The following is a 14255-nucleotide window of genomic DNA, read 5'->3' on the forward strand; positions in this document are numbered from 1 at the left end:
GCAATGAGGGCCTCTTTAAACAGTAAAAACCTTGGGATTAATTAATTTATTTTTTTTTTAAACCTGAGGGGGCTGTCAGTTTGGCCACAGTTTGGCTGAAAGTATCTCAGACCTAATATGCTCCCTAAAGATATTTAGTGTTAATCTGTCTCGACTTCTATACTGGTTATAAATAGTATAACCCATTAAAAGATGCAATCATTCATTTCTGTCAGACTCCTTCCCAAATGCATGGGAGTGTGAGCTGAATGTACTTTGAGTCCTGTGGAGATATAAATATCTGATACACTCTGTATATGGAGGGTGTAGCTTAATACAAATGTTTGTCTTTGTACTTCAGTCAGTGGTGAGTCTGCAGCTGGTGCAGCTAAGTTGTGAACAACTGATATGGTTTGGAGGCTCAGTAACAGGTTTTGTGTCCTGCATGGTTCTGTCTGGTTTCTAGTCCTGTTACACTCTTCAGCTTTTTTTATGTGTTTGTGGCTGTGCTCTACATAAGATCAAGAAAATGAGGATGATCTAACAGTTTTGTCTGGAGGAATTGTCCCTAATCAGGTGGATATGTCTCCCCGCCACAAGACCAATTCTAGGCTTTTTAGGTGATGGAGTGTGAATCCTATCTTGAGATCAGTGACACGTTATTCTGACATAATAGACACAATTTAAATCTTCCTATGGGGATATGACAATACAGCTCCACTTGAAGGTTTGTGTGCTCTGCTCCTTGAGGAGGTTCACATCAGTGCTGCAGATCATCAGATGTTCTCAGTTTCCTTAAGTATTGTTTTGCCAACACTTATTTCCATTACCTGGAGGAGACCTGCAAGAAAGCCGGAGAGGGACTTTTTGCAAGGGCATGTAATGATAGGATGAGGGGTACAGTTTTAAGCTGAAAGAAGGTAGATTGCATTCTTAGAAAGATATTCTTGACTGTGAGGGTGGTGAGACACTAGAACAGGTTGCCCAGGGAAGTTTCTGTGTGTCCCATCCCTGGAAGTGTTCAAGGCCAGGTTGGATGGGGTTCTGAGGAACCTGATCTAGTGTGAGGTGTCCCTGCCTATGCAGGGTGGTTGGAATTAAGTGATCTTTAAGGTCCCTCCCAACCCTAACCATTGCATGATTCTATTTCTTGGGATTCCTAGGTGGGAATGCAGCAAGAGGTCCCACTCAGTGGGTGCATCTTTCCAAAGTGCAAAATTTATATATAGTTGTTACATCAATACTTGTGCTTTTTACTAGGATTGCCACAACTAGCTGTTAGAGTGGGAGCTGGTTGATCTTTAGTTGGTGGCTCTAAATAGGTTTGGGGGAAAAAAAGGAACAATCTGCAATTCATATTCTAATGACAGGGTGTTTGGTTTTTTCCCCCATAAGAACTGGGGAAAGGATGTTACTCTGAATATAGCTCATTTCCTTTAACAAGTTGTTTTTAACAAAGTCTGACTCTCTTTGCTAAAATACAACAGTTTTCATTCTGACAGCATCAACTTGTTCTATAGAATATAAAGCCCCCTTGAGAATAGACCTTTAACAGGAATTTATATCCCAAGTCTGAAATGTGCACTTTATATCTGTTATTACCCCTCGGTGCCTGTTAAGGGATTCCTTATATCTTACCATCCTAAGTTTCTTTCCATAAACAAATGAAACCTTTGAGTCTGAGGTTCAAGTAATATCCTCAGATGAAACATAGATTAAAAGCTCTTTGGGGAGAAAGGGATAAGGTGGAAAAGTGAAGAATTGATGACCTATTAACTGTTTCAATTTCCAACCTTGAATTATTGACAACATGTAACATTACAACCTTACAAATTACCATCTATAAACAGCTCCGAAAATATGACCTTTGCATTACAATTGGTCTCAAGATGCCTTCCAGCTTATTACAAACAGCTGCTGCTGGCATATTTTGTTGCAGCTGGAGTGAGTGAAGAATGCAAGAAATAGAATAACTTGTATAATCAGACAAATCTCAGAGTACAAAATGTACTGGGTGATGGCTGAAATATCTCTTTTTGAGACTGGGCTAACTCTTCTGGAATTTTCAGGTCATCTGATTTTCACTAATAAAGACAGCCATTTAGTTAAGGTCAGTTATCCTTATGTTCTGCCTTCTCTCTTTCTAGAGCAAGTGGTGATTCTGTTCATAGATGCTAGAAAGCCTTATGTTACTCTAATTCCTCCCACTTCCTTGACTGTGGTGACCAGCAAATGCAAGCTGAATGGATGGTTTGTCTCATTTGTTTATGGCAAAGCAAGTGCACTAAATTCTTGCTTTGTTTTGTTGTTCATGTGATTTAACACACAAACTAAAATAAGTGCTGTGCTGAATTTGGCCCTGAGATTTCTGCTGATTTGAGAGAAGCTGAGAACACAAGGTCTTGATCTTGCATCTTTTCTTCTTAGCATTATTGAGGAGTAACAAGTGACCAAATTAGTGTTGGCAGCCAGAGAGCTCGCAAGGCACTTTCTCAATCCTAGGCCCAAGCCAAATAAATTTCTAATTTAACTCCATAAACAAGGGATTGCCATAAGATGAGAGCTACCATCCATGTATGTCTCAGGAATTATGCTTTTTATTGTAATTTGTTAGAGTAAGATGTGTAGGAAGTGCTGGATGTGTTTTTAGGGGAACTGGTATTTGGAAGAATATATATCCCCAGCACAGTGTAACAAAAGACTGTGCTGAATGTAAATAATCTTTGCATGAAGCTTGTTTGTTTTCCTTACTTTCTGGGAAAACTACTTTGTGTTTGTTAGTACAGTATTGTTAATCACTGAAAATCAGCTGAAAAAATACATTCCCAACTGTGTTGATGCAAAAAGACTGTAGGGTTACAGGAAAGGGAATAGAAACCTTGAGTTTGACTCATGCCCTGTTAGAGCTAATCAGGGTGGAAGCTGTGATTTAAAATTAGAACAGGTGAGGACCTTATCATGTCCATCTCTCCATGCATTAGAAGACGGGGAAGAAAGACTTCCAAGAGTGAAGACCCATGAGTTCATTGGAATAAGTGTGCCCTCCCTGCCTTCTGTAACAAACTCTCTGAAACTCTGCATGCTTGATGTGTGTAATAAAACCAGCCTACATCACAGACCTGTTGTTAAAAGTGATAAGTTAGTGTTTTCAGGGCACTATTGGGACCTAAAGATGAACAGCACTTAAGGTCATAAGTTTCATTACCTCTGCTGCCCCAGGATGAAAGTTTTACTTTAAAGATTCAGTTTCTAGTGAAACAGTCAATTGTTCAAGAACATATCTGTATTGTAGCTGCTTTGTGGCTATGCAACATCACTCAATAATTCTGTCAAGTAGTATCTTTTTCTTGTGACAGAGTGCTAACCAGTGATTTATTGCTTGAATACACATTCTTTCATGAAAGTGCTTTGTTTAAACAACAGTAAAGTGCTATAATAAATTATTCATTGCATGTTAATTTTTAACTTTTATATTCTGTAGTCATCTCCAGAATACACAACGTGGGTATTGTCTGTACCTCATGAATTCCAGTTTTTTTGGTTGTGTAATCCCCCAGCCCCAGTCTTCTCTCAGCACACAGTTCCTGTCCCAAGCAAAGACCTCTAGTTTCAGCCTTTCTCAACTTTGTTGCCTATTCTGATATTTTCCTCTTCATTCTTTCTTCAGACAGAGTTAGGTGAATTAGGTTCAAGTGGAGGCTTGGATTACTGGTTTGTGAAATATTGTGTGTGTTTGGAGTTTGAGTATTTCTAAACCCTTCAGAAACTTCTGGATCTTAATCAGGAAGGCACTACCATAAATATAGCTTAAATATAGCTTACAAAGTAGGATCCTAAGGGCTGAGTGGCATGTTTTCATAAAGTTTTTTCTTGCATGTTCTCTGTTTTCCTGGGAGTGTTAGATGCTGCTCTCTTTTAGCTGCTACTGGCTATGCTTGGAGCGAGAGTTTGCATGTAAGATCAGGTGTTTGAGAAACTTCTCAGAAGCCAGATTTTACTTGTAGATATGCAAGCTTTCCAAATTTGCTTTAGAAATGCCTTCTCAGCACTTAAAAATCTTTGTCCCTTGGCAAAGCCCACAGCCTCCTGAATGTCTCTGAGTGTTTCAATAGCAAGCCTGAGAGCAGGCCAGGCACAGAACAGCTTAGTGCTTTTCTCCAGTTTACCCTTTCACCCTTTCTGGGTGTCCACTCTAAACCACTGGCAGTAGCTGTGTGTTTAATCAAGATTGATTGCTTGAGTGGATTGACAACGAATATAATGGGGCGTAAGAGATGAAATTTCCCTCCAAATAGTTTAGGGCTTCATCCTTCCCTGGTCTTAATTCTGAAATAATCCCCCAAAGGCCTGTGTGGGTATTCAGTAAAAAGAATAAACTCAAGACTGATTTTCCCTCTTGAGACATGCACAGAGCTCTCATGCTAATGGCTTTTAAGTGTCAATGCAATTATAGAGTATAATCGATTCTCTCTACACCAAGTTTTGAGTTTTGTCTTCTGATATAAAACCATGTCTGTTTCTTAAATATTTGCCTTTGTATTAAAACAGTTCACAATGATAGGCAGTTTTTCCCCTTGTCTTTGTCCTCCCAGTCCTCTTTTGTGGCTACTTCTGTCTCTCAAGAAAGTCTATTATTACACTTACTTTTGCAACCTGAATATCTCTGCTTCCTACCTACAGTAATTTACTTCCTCGAATTTCCTTTTACTCCTTTCAATTTATTGGGTGGTGGTGGTAATTTAGTTAATTAATCACATGTGAAGATGTTCAGAAATATTTTCATGGAACAGATTCTTATAGAATGAATTTGAGAACATAAATTTCAATGTTGGAAAATAGGACTCAAAGCAGGGAATTAATTCAGCATGTCAGTGGCTAAGGTGTTCTTCTGGAGTGTGGTGGTCTGGTTCCCTTTTGGTGCCAGGAAAAACAGTAACTCAGTGTCTTGACCTTTGGGCCTTAGCTATTACACAAACACAATTTCCTTCTCTCTGCTTTGGTGGTGATAGTATTTTAAATTCTTTTTAGACCATAACAAACTTCTGTTTCATTCTGATGACAAGCATGAAGAGTGGGGCCATCTTTAAAAGAGTTGAAGGAGAGAGATGCCTCGTTTTGCCTCTCTTTACAATAATTTGTATTGTTGTCTCCCTGAAAGTTGTCACTGTGCCAGAGACCCCTGTAAGCTGAGTATAATAGAAACTGCCATACATCTTGCTCTACTGATTGAATTATACATGACTAAGAAAGGCAATACTAGTATCCATGTTTGGCAAACAATTAATTTCTTGCCTACAGGTGTTTTTTTATAGATGCCAAAAATATGAATAGCTATAAATAGATTTAGATAAATTCACGAGGGCTAAATCTACCTATGTTAGCCAGAAGAACAAAATAATTGCAATACTTGGCCATATTCCCTCTCCAACAGTGGCTAAAATTGTGTGCCTGGAAAAACTTGCACAAATGTGTTTGATATATTTTTATTTAGTTTACTTCAGTATACATCTCATCCCTGAACTTCTCCTGCCTCCCCTTGAACTGACGTTAAATCTGAATTATCCACAAAATACAGTGAAAAGGAATTTCCCCAAATTATGTATATGTAGTATTTTGAACCTCCCAGTTTCACTTGCTGTCCTAGGTATTGTGTACTGAAAGAGTGAATAATCAATTCAGGACACTCATGACTTTACAGATGTCTTTCATATGTCCTTTGTTGTTTCTTTCTTGGATCTAGAGTTGGAGTAATTTCTCATTTTAAAAAAGGCCATTCCATATCTTAAATCATTCTTGCTTGCTTTCTCTGATCCTTTTATTATTAGGCATAGTAAATAGTTACAAGTTAATAAGAGGAATAATCACTGTCTGCATGGACCATTTTTAGTGCTTTCTTTCTAGAATTCTCCTATCACCTCCTGTCACTTATTGGGTAGTGAGCAATATCAGATAATTTTTCTGTCCATTGAAGGACTCAGAAAAATGAAGGGAATTTTTACTTTACAGCTTCTTCCCTAACAAAGGCTGTGTTGAAATGGGGAGTTTGTAGTCTGGCTGTGTAACCATGTGACTGTCCTCTGTCATCACACTTTTTCCCCTCTTCTTTTGACAGCCAATGGTTTTTTATAATGAAGCTTGTTGATCTGCAATCCAGGTGGAAAGCAAATAATAGTCTTCATGTCTTCATAGTTCTTGGTATTACATAGTTATTAGAGACCCTGAGCCTTGCTGACTAGTATGAAATTGCTAAATAATAGGACGGAGAACAAGATTTGTACCAGTAATTTGCCCCCAATAATGAGTTCTGTAGAGTTTATTTTTTTATTCATGAGGAGGCTGTAAAATTCTCAGTTGTGAATTATTCAGACTTATTTGTGAATTTATTTTTAAAAGCTTCCTCGTGTATTTGCCTCACCGAAGAGATCACTGAGAATATTACAGAATTGTCAAGGTTGGAATAGATGTTCCAGATCATCAAGTCCAACCATCTGCCCTACAAACCCTAACTGCTAAAACATCTTCTGAAATATCACATTCACCCATTTTTTTAACACCTCCAGTGACGGTGCCTCCACCACCTCCCTGGGCAGCCTGTTGCAATGCCTCACCACTCTTTCTATGAAGAAATTTTTCCTAATATCCAATCTGAATGTCCCCTGGCACTGTGTGCTGGTTGTGTTCCCCATTTTCTTTTTTTTCTAAGTCCTAAAGTTGTGTGCTGTATTAAGATGCTAGATCTGAAGAAGGGAACAGCTAGGAGTTGCTCAGTTATTTCCAGTCTTTGCTTGGATGGTGCACACCCTCAAACACTGCAGTCTAGCCTGAGAAACGTGGTTTATTAACACACAATGCATAAGAAAGCTTCAAATCCTTTAGCTTCCTGCTCAATTCTAGCAGACCAACAAGCTTGTGAAAACTTAATTTGGTGCTTCTTTGTAATTGACTTATGTTCCTCCTAGGAAGGCAGTGGAAAGGATCTTGAGAGTTTAATAAGGGATTCATGGATCGCTGCACATTGAGGTGTGCTTAAACTGTCTTGATTGTGGATGGATATTTGTTTATGTTCTGAATTAGAAGGCAGTGTAGCAGTTTAATCAGGAGAGTCTTGTAAAGGATAGTTACACCGCTATCATTTTTAGATAGCGGTATGTATTACAACACTTTATTAACAAAATATTGTTGTATTGAAGATTGTGTTCTGTGCCAGTGTGAGACAGTCCCTATGCCTAAACCTTTGCAGCTCAACAACAGAGCAACCCAACTGCACGTGGCATTCTGAGTCCCAAAAGCTCTGGATGTGTTGCATGCTCCTTGTATGGGTAGAGAGCACCACAGGGGAGAGAAAACTATTGGGACTCCTCTTTTCTTAAATTGGGGCACATCCTGAAGATCAGATCATAGTGTGTGGCGGTCACGTGACTGAAACTAGGAGCTTTCTATCAGTTTATTAGTTCTAATAAGGACTAATAGGACTAACATTTGAGTTCATTAAGACCTGTGTCAGTTATCCTAGGTTGGAAATTAGTATGTTCCTAAGGCTGTGGTGGTAGACAGAAAAATTAGTGGTGCTAGACAATAAGTCAGGGTAGAATAGTATGCTGAAGGCTTTCACTGAGTTGTGGGGGTGGCAGGGATGGCACATTCCTTTTCCCCTCCTTTTTTTTTCTGGGACTTTTCTCAAAAAGAGATGTCTGATCACTGCAGTAACAGTTTCCAGAAGAAACAGATTCTCAAACTGATTCACAAAGCTGCTTAAGTGGTTTGCGGCCAGGTATTACAAATGTTTGAAAGTGACGCCAGTGGTATATTTGATAAAATTATTTCAACAAGATGTTGAGTAAGGAGCAGTCTGTACACAAGTAATGCAGAGAGCTGATGGTGTGCAAGTCAGGAAAGTGGACAACTGACTAAATGTCTTTTAGTTCTGTGGCTTATCCTGGACAGCTGCAGTCTTCACTGAAACCAATGCAAATATTCATGCAAAACATGGTAGTCTGGAAACATTAGAGCAGATGTGCTGGTTTTGCCTTCAAAGTAAAGGACTGTTGTGTTTTTGAAAGCAGCACTTGACTTCTGTAGGTCCAATCTTTCTGGCACAGTTTCAGTTCAGTTTAGAGGTAACATTGTAAAAATTGGAGCCTGAGAAGTTATAGCGAGCACCTTTAAAAATTTGTGTTCTTCTCTTTGAAAAATTTCTGTCACTATGGAGCTATAAAAGTTGTTTGTTTGAATTCAGTACTTGTTGTGCTATATAAAGTGACAATCATTTGCAGAGAGGACCTGGGGGTAATCATGAGAATACATCTGATAAAATGTATCCAAGATGAGAGTGCTGTGTTATAAATGGGATTGAGTTGGAATATCCCAGGCCACATTGTGCAGTGGATCCTCAACAATAGTGATAAAACATTGAACACCACGATTGTTCCAGTCAATGTTCTTGTTTAGCCTAGCTTGACTAAGTATGGCCACATTTTAACCTAGTGCTCACGTAGCTTTCCCAGAAGTAAATGTGCAATTGTCAGCGAGTAGTATGAAGGTGACAGATCCCTGACCTAGTGTGCTGTTAGCTGGCTCACGTGTTGGTTTCTGTGTAGCTGTGCCAGAAGATAGCTCAGTATGGACTTGCTTGCTTTTTGGACACACACCATTAGCAGCAGATGAGTTACACAGCCACAGAGCGTAGCCTGTCTCTTCCCTTCCAATGTGTTATGAACCTGATCAGCAGCAGTGTGTGGACTTTCATTCAGTACCTTCCTGGTCAGCTAGCTCAGCACTGTTTGATGAAAGTAAGTATTTTTTGCCAGATGATAAAAGTTAGGTTAAAGAAGGTAGTCCTTGCATTACATTTTGAACTGGTGCTGCAGTAAAGGATGAGCTTTGGCCAGTACCCTGTGGGACCCTTGCTAGATGTATTTGTAGAGCAATTGAAAACAAGGCCAAGACAAAGATTTAAGCCAGTACTAAACCTGGGTCAGAAGTGCAAGGAAGGATGTGGTGAGACAGCATGGACCAGTTGAACATGAGCCAAGGTAGATCTGGGAAAAATTTAGCCATACTTACCCTAGAATTTCTCCCAAGATAGCAAAGAGCCCCCAAGGGCCTAAACTGGCAAGTTCACAAAGCTGTTGCTTCTGTCCAGCCACTGTTTTCTATCTTGAAACCTACAGATGGGCCTTCACATCCCAAATCTTAAAAAGCAATCACAGGTCAGGAATGATTAACAAAATGCGTTGGCCTTGAAAAGAGAAAAATATATGTCTGGGGTACAAATACCTCATCCTTCCTAGAATAGCTACTGGGAAATGGTTCCTTTTGGGAGACCAGTGAGCCAGGTTTAAGTGTATCTTTTGTCAGTCTGTCTTTTCCCAGATTAGTGTGCTAACCCAACAAGCCTTCTTTCTGTTTCCTGTCTACTGGGCCTTTTCCGTTGAGTATAAGTAACTCAAAAACATGTTTTAGGGCTATAACTCATGGTTAGTTCACTCACTGGGGATGTGGTAAACCCAGGATCAAGTATCTTTTGTTCTGAGCTATCAATGCAATGGCAGAATAACCCACTTCAACTGCCTATCCTAATGAAGAACAGATTTTCTGAAGCCTTGCATTTCTATGCAATAGGAAGAGTTATCTATATTCACTGCAGAGCTAGCATAAGACTGGATTTTCAGCTACTTTTCATTTTATCTCTAGTTTACTTGTTCTTTTCTTCTTGCTCTTGTTGTCTTGCATTTATTAGTGGTAAAGAAGGGCAAAAAACACTGTTCCAGAAAACAAAAACAAAGGAAGAAGTAAAAAAAAAAGGCAAGACTATTTTTCATTTCATTACTGTGCTTCACAGCCCCTATTCTGACATTTAGAACAGCATAATATGCATGTCTCTGTTCACTAACTTCCTCAGTACTACATAGTGACAGCCACCGAGAAAAAAAATAAAAGAAGTGAGAGAGAGAAAACGAAACAAACTTAAACCTGAAGTAACCTTTGCAGGCTAAATAAGAAAGAAATGAGAACAGCAAAGGAAAAATATGTTTTCTAAAAAAAGAAATAAATAACCAAAATCATGGCCTTGCATAGGTTATTTAAATATCATTATGAAGTGAAAAAGAGGATTGAGCTCTAAGGCAGAAAGAACTAATTTTCAGCCCAGTGACTTGTTTGTTTTACATATGTGTTTGAGCTAGTATTTGAACTGCAGTTAAGTGACACAAGGAGACTGCTGAGACTATATAGGCTTAAAGATATTCAGGAGCTGATACATGTCCATGAAAATGTAAAAGATTCATGTGGGAAAGCTTTCATGTATTTTGGAAATAGGATATCTGCACCAAGTAGAGATACCTAAACTGTTACCCAACAAACTGGTGCATATATATGCTGCAGTATGGTGTCAAATGGAAGTATTAGCTTGGAAATATTAAATGTTAAGATTTTATCCTAAATTTGTGAAGAAGCAGGATATGGCAATATTGTTTAGGGTTCTAGGCGTAGCTAGTCTGTAACTCACATACATATTTTGATGTGTCCTGGGATTCATCTGCAGAAGGATTTAGTGCTGTATCAAAAATGTATGACAGAATGCAAGATAAGTTTGTTTTTGTCCCATTAATTCTGAGAGATATTCAGCACTCTAAGAATGTGTGGGTTTTACTGAAACTTCTGGGGGAAGAAAAGAGAACAAAAGAGACATTACAGCTCTCAGGAAGTGAAACATTTTGATTTCTCATATTGGCACTTCTAATTTTTTGTCATTTCATATTCTTTTTGGGCTGTCATCTTCTCACCCCCTCCAGGTGAGGAGCTGAAAATTCTCAATGGAGTTTTCTTGCATGGAAGTTTTTAGATTTGTGAATTTGCCTCAGTTGGAAAAAAGTAAAATCTGAGTAATTTGTGAAAAATAATAATTGGTCTATTTAACACCAGTAATTATACACTGCTAATCACAGCATTCCACAAAAATTAGCTTGATTATAATTCTTGGGTTTTACAGGTGGGGAAGGTGTTTTCAGGTGGGAAGGTAACTTTGTTGATTCTTTTATGATATTCCTCAAGATTGCATCAACTAGTGGCAAAGAATTGTGGGGGGGAAACCACTATTTTTCCTATTTACTTTTCTCAGTTTCTTTGCCTGTTATCTTCAGGTCTGCTTCTAAAACTACTAGATGTCAAAATATTCATTAGGGGAAATATTAATCAGTCATTTACATCTCTGGTTTCTCTGGCAAGCAAAGAAAGAGAAGGCCAAGACGAGACAAGAAGGCTTGGAAAAAGATATAAGCGAGTGTCCAGCTGCTTTGCAGATACAAGAGAGGCTGGAAGCTGTGTACATGCACAACTCCCATGTCATATGGAAGGTCTCTCAATCAGGTGTCCATGCAGCCTAGTACTGAACCTCACTGAGTTCACTACTACCTTTCATCAGGAGAGCAGTTATTCAGGCTTTAAGTGCACACCTCCTCCTCTTCCCTTTTCTTTCCCCTTAATTTTTATTTATTTGTTAAGTGGGGGTTCACAGACCCGTTCAGAGGATGCTGTGAGGGATGGCAGCACCACACTTCTGTATCTGGAGCAGACGGCTGCCCTGCTGTCACTGATAAGCATTCCTGGGAGGGTGGGGATTGAAATTTAGCAGTTACTGAGCCCTAATTGGCACAAGTCTTCATGAATCATATGTGCCCACGGCAGCTCTGCCATCTGATGCCTCAGCAGGTGGCTGGTGCTTTACATGTTGGCTGCCTCTTCAAAGAGGAGCCCTCTGGGCTCAGAGTGAGACACCTCCTGGGTGGCAGTGGGGGTGGTGTGTTTTGGGGGGATGGAGGGAATAGCCATGCCAGGGTGCCCTGGGGAGCAGAGGAGGGGTCATGGTGGTTGTGTGAACTGTCCCAACAGTAGTGGAAGGTATGTATTGCTCTCTGGGCCAAAGCAGGAGTCACTGTGGGGCTATTTCAGGGGCACACGCCACTCAGTGAGTTGAAGTCAGCATGGATTGGTTCCCAGCTGATACAGTCTGGGTGTTGCTGGGGGACATGGTGAGGTCTGGGGTTGGTGGTCAGGACACTTGGAGAGACCTGGGGGTGGGTTGCTGCTGCGGGGCCATGGGGCACAGCTGGCAGGGGAAAATATGAGGGGGAAGCCACCGAGGAAATTGGGATCCGGGGACAGACTGGGGTGTCACGCAGAAGTTCAGGGCTGAGCTGGGCCTGGACCTGAGGGGAAGCTTGGAGCGGGGTCGGGGCACCTCAGGGCTGCCCTCTGCACCACCATGGCCATGTGCACCTCCGGGTGAGGAGCAGCACAGGCTGGTAGCTCCCCCATGGGCTGGCAGGGCCAGGCTTTGCAGCCAGAGCCTGTCCCACTCCCAGCTGGGGAGCAGGGCAGGCCGGGGGCAGCCCCGGACACCAGGCACCTCCCTCGGGATATGTTGCGGGCCAGTTCTCCACAGGATGCTTTTCCACAGTCTTCATATCTCTGTGGAGCCATTTGGGCAGTGTCACTGAGATACAACCACTGGGGTGTCTTCCCCCCACCTTGTCTTCTGTCTGATGGGGTTTGTATTTTAATGGTCTGAGTTTGTAGCCAGTTATTTATGGGTAGATAAGGGTTTTCTTCTGGAGGATGTTTGGTGGTAGTTGGGCCTGGTAACCCACTGTTTATTCACGTTCCTCTCCTGTCTCCCTCATCAGCTGCACATGACTTGCATTCATGCAGACAGGTCATTCTTTGTGCAGCCTCTCTCTATGCTATAGGGGATTTAACAGAGTTGTGCTGTAGAAACAGATGTTCGTCAGATGTCTCTGCTCTGTCCCCTATACCCTTCTCTACTGCAGTAACTCTGTGGTCACTTACCCCCTCAGCTCCCACGTTGCTGGTTTTTTTTCTAGCCTGTCACACGTTGAGTCTATTGGAAAGAGGCAGTTCTGGTGTGGCTGTTTCAAGGCTGTGGGTGTGTAAGAGGTAGGACAGCTTTTACGTTTGGAAATGGCAGTGGCGAGGTCTGTTCCCCTCCTCCAGTGCAGGTAGCCACATGGCTCTTCCTCTACCATGCAGTTACCAGGTGGCACAGAACTTAGGGGGAACTGCATTTCCTTCACTCCTTTGCTTCTCTGCCAAATTTGTTGAAGTTGGCAATGTTATCAAGGAAGCAGGGGGATGTGTACTTGTGAGCCTCATTTCTTAGGAACCTAGGCTGAAAATAATAATGTAGAAGTGTATAGATCAGAGTTTTAGTCAGATAGGAAGAGTTGTGCCTCTTTAATTTACTACAGCTTTAATGGGATAGAGAGGAGGATAAGATATACAACAGCCTGGCAGGGAGAAATACAAAATAAATTAGTAGCAAAAGTAATGGTCTAGTAGTTTGTATCACACATGTAGATATTTTTAAAGGAGCCCATAATCTTCAAATTTAGTAATTTGGGGGGGGGGTTGTGTGGTGGCTTGTTTGTTTGTTTGTTTTTGTTTGGTTTTTTTAAAGATACTATCAAAAGAGCAGGCTGAAATGTTTTGCTGGAAATTCTTTTGGATAAAATTGCTTTCCTCCCCCTGGTAAGATAATTTTATTCTAGAAGTGTCTGTTTTGACAGGAGGGAAAAAACTGTTTATCAAAAGAGCTAATAAAACTCCTAAACCTGGAAACACATCCATTCTGGCTAAATCTAAAGCTTTTCACTGAAGTAATAGAAAAGTTGGTTGTTAGAGACATTTGGAGGTCCATAGTTCAACCTCTTACTCAAAGCAGGGTTATCATCAGCTATAGATCACATCAGCCATTACTTTGTCTAGCCAGGTCTTTGAAAACTTAAAGGATGAAGGCTTTGCAGATGTTCTGCATAGCCTGTCCTGGTGTTGAGCTATTTTCCGTGTGGAGATTTCTTTCCTGATGTCCAGTCTGAGTCTCCCAGGGCAAAACTAGTGACCGTTTGCTTGTGTTATATCATGTGCTACAACCAAAACCAGTTTGACTGGTACCAGGCCAGTGGGTTATCTGTGCACCATAGGTGTGAAAAAGATGAGCAGTTTCAGTGGTAGTGAAACAGGGTGGAAAGTAATCACTATTTCTACTGCATACAGTAGATGTCATCTTGTACCCTGAAACATTATGTCTAGCATGTCAGCTCCTTCCCACTGCACTCTGCCTTCTGGGGTTAAGGGAAGAACCTGTTGGTGATATTATGCAGAGGAGCTGAGCGAGAATAGGTCTGATTGGCCCGACATACATCTCTGCAAATACTCCCCATGTCAGTTTAGGCAAATGCTTTTAACAATTCATTCAATTA

The 14255-nt window shown here is 40.8% G+C and overlaps 1 protein-coding gene across 3 annotated transcripts in view; it reads left to right on the forward strand.

Annotated features, from left to right (window-relative positions):
* SORCS1 (sortilin related VPS10 domain containing receptor 1) overlaps positions 1 to 14255 on the forward strand; it is a 275819-nt gene that overhangs the window by 70374 nt on the left and 191190 nt on the right. The gene's annotated exons all lie outside the window — the stretch shown is intronic.

The sequence above is a fragment of the Apus apus genome, chromosome 4 (assembly GCF_020740795.1).
Source record: "Apus apus isolate bApuApu2 chromosome 4, bApuApu2.pri.cur, whole genome shotgun sequence".
Taxonomy (NCBI): Eukaryota; Metazoa; Chordata; class Aves; order Apodiformes; family Apodidae; genus Apus; species Apus apus.